The 7,689-nt window shown below is 31.9% G+C and overlaps 1 protein-coding gene across 2 annotated transcripts in view; it reads right to left on the bottom strand.

The window, feature by feature from the left end:
• The window catches only part of LOC106470527 (serine-rich adhesin for platelets-like), a 77,559-nt gene that overhangs the window by 44,798 nt on the left and 25,072 nt on the right, over positions 1-7,689 (bottom strand). Inside the window, exon 1 of one of the 2 annotated variants that reach the window (XM_022399134.1) lies at positions 359-548. The exons of the other annotated variant lie outside the window; for it this stretch is intronic. The gene's annotated coding sequence lies outside the window, so the exon portion shown is untranslated. Of the gene's footprint in view, positions 1-358; positions 549-7,689 lie in introns of those variants that run through there. 2 annotated transcript variants of the gene reach the window in all.

The raw sequence follows: 7,689 nt of genomic DNA, 5'->3' as shown, positions 1-7,689 counted from the left end.
ATATTAATTATTACTCAAATTATTATTTCAGTCGTTCTTAATATATCAAGGGCCTATATGAAAAGAAAATGTAAAAACTATGGTTTTTATCATTAAATGAAGATATAGTCTAAATATAATAATGGCTGGAGACGGCTTGAATGGGTAATGAAGAAAAACTTTAATATAAGTTTAACATAACTGCAAATGTACAACGTTTCGACAAGGTTTTGTCATCATCAGGTACAAGTAATTTACACTAAATATGCTTTGCGGGCTTTAAGGCATAACCAGGTTTCATTCGCCCGGGCCCCTGGGCAGTTGCCCCCCCCCTGTCGGCGGGCCTGAATTTATACCAAAGCTAGAAAAAGAAACTTACCGTTCCTTTGACTGTCCCTTCGTATCAAGAACTTTGGTACTAATAAATCATAATATAGATGAAATATATATATTTATATACCACGATTGTAAAACTGCCCATAATTCAACAAAAACTCGGAAGTTAATCAAACCAGAACCCAGCTAGCTGTAATCATGTGTAAACACATTCTTCAGCATCCTGAGCGTTATGCTACCGTTTAACCGTTTACATTTTGCTCTACAACGAACTTGTCAGATTAAAAAAGCCTTCGGTTATTCTGCTCCTGCTAGCCGAAGGGATATTTCCTTGGGTAAGCTCACACGAGCGTCACGAATGCGAGCGAACGCGTAGATGACTTACCCCCCCCCCCCCCGTTTTACGTCATCTTTAACACACGTCTCCTTATTGGTTAAAGACAATGCCGTTATTACGAACGGTAAGTCTACGACTGAGAAAACATTATTAGTTTTTTAATGAGCTATTCACCGAACCTTGGAAACTACAACCAGGCAACATCAAAGACAAAATAACACTACCAATATTGACTGATTATACATAAAACATTGATTCAAATCAGAATCTATTAACCTACACGTGTATTCTAACAAATTGTAGGCTTAGCCAACAACATTATTACAAAAATTAATAACCTATAATTGTATATCTTCGAGAACAATTTTGAAAGATATTCCCAAGTGTGGTTTATGATTATTATACAGATTAAATATACTGATGTTTTGGTAAACATTTTAATTACATAAAACTGATTCAGAGACATATCGCTCAATTTAACATATCTGATTAGGTGACACATGGAGTTTGTGGATCTAGAAAGTTCATAGGCAGATTATAAAAAACAGATTAGTCTGTGTTTAACTTACACAAGAACTAACCGACCAAATTAGTCTATATATTGAACAAATGGATCTGATTAGCTAACATTTTAAATAAAAAGATCTGGTTAAGTTACAAATGATTTAATTATTCTAGAGATTGTTTACCAAATGTACTTGGTCTACAATTCGATTAGACAGACCTGATTAGGCTATACTTTCCTTGAATAAACAGATCTGATTAGGATATACTTTCCTTGAATAAACAGACCTGATTAGCTATACTTTCCTTGAATAAACAAGAATGATCAGTATAGTCTTCAATCTGAATAAATATATCTGGTTAGTCGAAGAAAGTTACATGGTTGTTTTATATTTTAAATAAGTGAATTTGATTATAAGAGACCCAGTCTTTAACAATATTCATTTAGTCAACATCTTCATTAACAATATTCAGTTAGTCAACAACTTCATTAACAATATTCAGTTTGTCAATATCTTCATTAACAACATTCAGTTAGTCTACATCCTCATTAACAATATTCAGTTAGTCTACATCCTCATTAACAATATTCAGTTAGTCAACATCTTCATTAACAATATTCAGTTTGTCAAGATCTTCATTAACAATATTCAGTTTATCAACATCTTCATTAACAACATTCAGTTGGTCTACATCTTCATTAACAACATTCAGTTGGTCTACACCTTCATTAACAATGTTCAGTTAGTCTACATCTTCATTAACAATATCTAGTTAGACTACATCTTCATTAACAATATCTAGTTACTCTACATCTTCATTAGCAATATTCAGTTGGTCTACATCTTCATTAACAATATTCAGTTAGTCTACATCTTCATTAACAATATTCAGTTGGTCTACATCTTCATTAACAATATCTAGTTAGTCTACATCCTCATTAACAACATTCAGTTAGTCAACATCTTCATTAACAATATTCAGTTAGTCAACATCTTCATTAACAATATCTAGTTAGTCTACATCTTCATTAACAACATTCAGTTAGTCAACATCTTCATTAACAATATTCAGTTAGTCAACATCGTCATTAACAATATTCATATGGCGCAGGAGTTTTGGTTACATACACAGATACTGACATACATGTTACATCCATTATAGTAAGAAGATTTAGCTAGTCAACATCTTCATTAACAATATTCAATTAGTTTACATCTTCATTAACAATATTTAATTAGTCAACATCTTCATTAATAATATATATATTCAGTTTATATCTTTCCAAAATTATTAATCTACAATTTCGTAAACAAATCTAATCAGTCTACTCTATTCATATTAAATCTGCTTAGTCTACAGTTTAATTGTTTTTGTTGTTGATTAACCTACTGCTCCATTTAGTTAAATTACAGATTCGTTATTGGTTGTAATCTAAACACATCGGGTTAACACACTTTCAAATCGTTAAGAAGTCAGACTTAATTTTAACCTTAAGGAATAGTGCAATGTACATTCTAATTAACATTAATGTTTAGTAACTCAAATGAACATAAAAACGGAAATACCCTATCAGAAAAATTCAAACTGCCACACCAGATCATAAAATGTCTAAGTATTGTCAAAGTCGTTCGTTTATTCAAGTGAAATTTGCTTACTTAGTGCTCTATATTCAGATAAAAATTCCAGCTAGATACACGTTGTAAATCGAAGGAAATACTCGTGTGTGTAGTGCACGGATCTCTCTCTCTCTTTTTCTTACTTGTATTTCATCACCTTCTTTACTGTCACTAAAAAATTGGTACCATACCCTAAACCCTGTGTGTGATACACAAAGATATTAAGATTTCATGAAATCTGCCTGCTTACAGTGGGATAAACGCCAGTTTCCCGAGTCAGCAATCACGTTCAGATTTTCACCATGGCAACGGTTTTCATCGTGGACTTTCTCTTAGCTCTTGTTCATTTCAGAACAGGCCAGACCTTACAATACAACTAAACCTTCAAACAGACTCCTCAGCAATCACGTTCATCGCGTTCAAACTTTCACCATGGTAACGGTTTTCATCGTGTACTTTCGAAATCTTACCTCTTCTTCAAGTTAGAACAGGCTAGACGCTATGACAGTCGTGTATACTTCACCAACGCAAAACCTTCCGACCTACACCCATTCTCAGACTTCCCAAATCTCGTGCTAACTACTCATTTAATTCCACCAAAGAACAGATTAGCGCAAATAAAATATTACAAGAGAAATATAAAATTGGGAATTCAAAAACCTACAAATAGGGATCGTAAAAAAATATGGAAACAAGGCTGGAGATACTGTAGACATTATTTACTCAAACCACAAATCCCTATTTTCACTCCATGCTGTTACCCAGAATTACATTTGGTAGAGTCAAAATAGGGATTTGTAGTTTGAGTAAATTATGTCAACAGTATCTCCAGACTTGTTTCCTCACTTTTTTATGATCCCTATTTCCAGGTTTTTAAATTCCCAGCTTTTTATTTATTTTGTTTGCTGGCTTTTTTATTCTCAACCATGGGCAAAGGATTTCTTGATATGGTAGCTAACTTTTTACTTTGTAATGATAATAAGCATAGCTAGTAGCTAGCTGATACGGTTCATGATGATTTACTGTAGCTATTGACTATTTGATCGCATTAGTTCGAGATTTAAAATGTTAAGTTGCAGCTGGAGATTGTCAAGGAGATTTATTTGAGAATACAGTGAGCATTTATAGTTTCTGTGTAACAAAATGCTCTATATATATAATGCATAGCAATGGGCAAAAATATGCCTAGACTAAAATACAACCTCCACTAAGCGAGTATAAAATTTTACCAGTAGAAAAGCAGCCTTTTAAAATATAACATATACGTTTAAAACATCACTTTAAATAAATCTTCGTGTCTTTTAAAGTAATTACTTTACGAATGTGTGTAATAAAATTTAATATTATCCGTATTGATGTTTTTACTCCTTTACTTCATACACAATATAGGAATTAGCTCCCTAAAGACACTGATTGTATAGTGTACAAAGCAATGAGTATCTACATGTTACAGTCATCTAATGTTCATCTATTATTGACTGGTAATGACTGTTTCATACTGTACTTAAGTTTTTTAAAAGAACACGAAATATTTATCAAAAAGCTACCTTCAAGGGATAATGAAAATATCATTTACACTAGAATTATGATGTTTTTCGCTTATCTAAAATATAGAAGAAATAAGTCGACTTTTCAAATACCCCTACGACCTTCGTAGTACATTATTTAATATTCTACAAAAGGTTTGGATGCAATATTCCAAGTAATTTTCATTGTAGGCTAGCAAAAGAAGAAGAATTACAAACAGGCTGTTTTAAGAGGATTTTGTTGTACTTATAAGTCTAAAATGCGTGCTTTTTTGTGCATTTTATATGTGTACAGCCTTAGCAGGTAATAGTAAAGGTTTTAAAGTGTTGTTTGAACTGAATTTTTACTGTTTAATGTGTTTTTTGCCCGAACGTTCTATTAGGGTTTTGTGCAATTCCTTGCGATCCCTGTTATGAACCACTATCGTGGTTAATGATGCTTTGCGACGACATACGACAAAATTCAGTCGCGCAATTACATGTATTACATTTGAACCTAAAGAACTAGACTTAAAATCATACATTAAAGCTTTTATCCTCTACGTTATTGTTAAATTTATGGTGTGCTTTCTTAAGTTTTTTGTTAAAATTATGGTGTACTTTCTTAACTTATTGTTATATTTATGGTGTGCTTTCTCAACTTATTGTTAGATCTATAATTTATTTCTTTAACTTACAAATGCTTTTAACGAAGCTAGTGAAAATTTAAGTTTTTTTCTTTGGTTCATAACTTATGACACAGTGTCAGTTTATTTTGATTGGAAAGAAAAATACACACGTACACACACACACTAACAAGAATGCTGTTTGAAATATATCGTAACTGTCGTGTAGTTACACGTTGTTTTAAAACCCAGAGAGATCGAAACAACGGCCGAGTTCTTCTTGACGTAACCGTTGTAACGTGTCTCGTTAGTTCGTTGTCTTCCAGTAGAGATCTTAAAGACGTTGTATTAAATAAAAATTGTTTAGTGTAGCAGAACCATTAGTCTAAACAGTAGAGTTATATATATGTACATTCATGTTACAATTTGAAGTCATTGTAGAAAGAAAACATGTAATTTTGATTTATTTAGCTTTTTTTTTTTCTTGTGGTTACGGGGGTGGTCAAATTGACCAACCTTTTATAGAGTTAGGGTAGAGAAAATAATAAATAAAATGCAAAGTTTTGCAGAAAAAAAAAACGTTTGAAATTTACTTGGGAGGTTTTGGAGATTACGCAACTAAAATTTGAGATTTTTCAGACGAAGAAAAGTATTCTTAATTTTAACATGAAAATCACTTTGCACTCGGAGCAGTCAACACTTCGACTCCATATATTCATTGGAAAGATTTTAAGTGAAAATACTTCATTAAAAATTCTGACTTTTCGCCTACAAATGACACGTAATAATTACTGAAAGCTTGCGAAATTTTAGGAGTTATAGTATGGAAACTACCAAGGTCAATTTGGGATCAAGAAATTGGCAGATTCGAACGATACCGTAATGAGAGAGTTAATCAATAGGTAAGAAAGTTAATAGTGTTTGGCTGGTTTCCCAGAACCGATCCTTCTAAAAATTGTTTTTGTCTCTTTCTGAAGAAACAAATACTTTTGTGATATACAAGTAATTAATAAGATCAACCTGTCTGCAGTTATATTTGCAATAACAAACTGTGCTTTATTTCTAGCTTTATGAACCCCAAAGAAGTGTTTACAGAAGCACAAAGTAAGTAAAAAAAAACGACTTGTACTCGCCAGAAAATAATAAAAAACTTTTTATTTCAGCCAACGTTTCTTAGTTACGGCTTCCTCAGGACTAGTAGTACAAGAACTTGTTTGTTTGTTTGTTTGTAATTAAGCACAAAGCTACACAGAGGGCTATCTGTGCTCTGCCCACCATGTGTATCGAAACCCGGATTCTAGCGTTGTAATTCCGCAGACATACCGCTGTACCCCTGGGGGGCAGTACAAGAACTTATTGAGCTATTAGCCCTGATGAAACTGCAGTTGTGAAACACTGGCTGAAATTAAAGGTTTTTTTTATTATCTGAAAAATATAGGTTTTTTTTACTTAATTTATTGCCAAATGCTGAAAAATTACATAACGATTTCAGATTTATGTTTCTGTAAAAATTTCTTTGGGGGTTCGTAAAGCTAGAAATAAAGCACAATTTTTTATTGCAAATATAACTGCATACCAGTCCTGTTTCATCAGGATTAGCAATACAAGAACTTCTTGCACTATTAGCACTGATGAAACTGCAAACGAAAAACATTGCTCGAAATTATTGGACTTATTAATTACCTGGAGAGTAAAGGTTCGTTTTTACTCATTTTATTGTTAAAATCTGAAAATACAAGATCGAACAATACCAAAATTGCATCAACATAAAAGTTGTACGAGACATCATCCCAACAGAATGCTGTAATAATCACACGTACAAAATTATCAGAGCAAAAATAAAAACAAATATTTCTCACGTTTCTGTACTTTAACCAACTAGGTTGTTCCGTTCAGGATTATCTGTATAGTTGCCATAAACAGCGGTTTCAAATCAAACTCTGAGAAGCGTATTAGGTTGTCGTCCTGAACGTTGACGACCTCTGCTGAGTTTACTAGGATCTAGAAGTTAATCTTAATAATCTTTAACATTATAATTAGCAGTATAAAAAGTATGTTTCTTAGCGTACAAATTTTACCATGCATTTTCCTTTACAAAGTTGAAAGAGGAATATCTTTAAGGACAACCACTAATTTTAAACAACACAAACACTAATAATACAACTCAATAATACACCCACTTGTGAACTTCAGAAACACTAGCAATACAACTCAATAATACACCCACTTGTGAACTACAGAAACACTAGCAATACAACTCAATAATACACCCACTTGTGCAATACAATCAAGTAACATTCCAGCTTCCCAACTTGTACACTACACGAGCACTAACAATACAATCAAGTGACACCCCAACTTGTACACTACACGAACACTAACAATACAATCAAGTGACACCACAACTTGTACACAATAGAAATACTAACATTAAAACTCAATTATATACTTACTTGTACAATATAAATACTAACATTACAACTCAATTATATACTTACTTATACAATATAAATACTAACATTAAAACTCAATTATATACTTACTTGTACAATATAAATACTAACATTACAACTCAATTATATACTTACTTGTACAATATAAATACTAACATTAAAACTCAATTATATACTTACTTGTACAATATAAATACTAACATTACAACTCAATTATATACTTACTTGTACAATATAAATAACTAAACTATTAACAACGTTCCTAATTATTATTACTTACTTATACAATAGTAAATACTAACTATTACAACTTACAATTTAATAACTTAC

This window comes from Limulus polyphemus, unplaced genomic scaffold, assembly GCF_000517525.1.
Source record: "Limulus polyphemus unplaced genomic scaffold, Limulus_polyphemus-2.1.2 Scaffold4065, whole genome shotgun sequence".
Classification (NCBI taxonomy): domain Eukaryota; kingdom Metazoa; phylum Arthropoda; class Merostomata; order Xiphosura; family Limulidae; genus Limulus; species Limulus polyphemus.
This window is presented reverse-complemented; position numbering and strand designations above follow the sequence as displayed.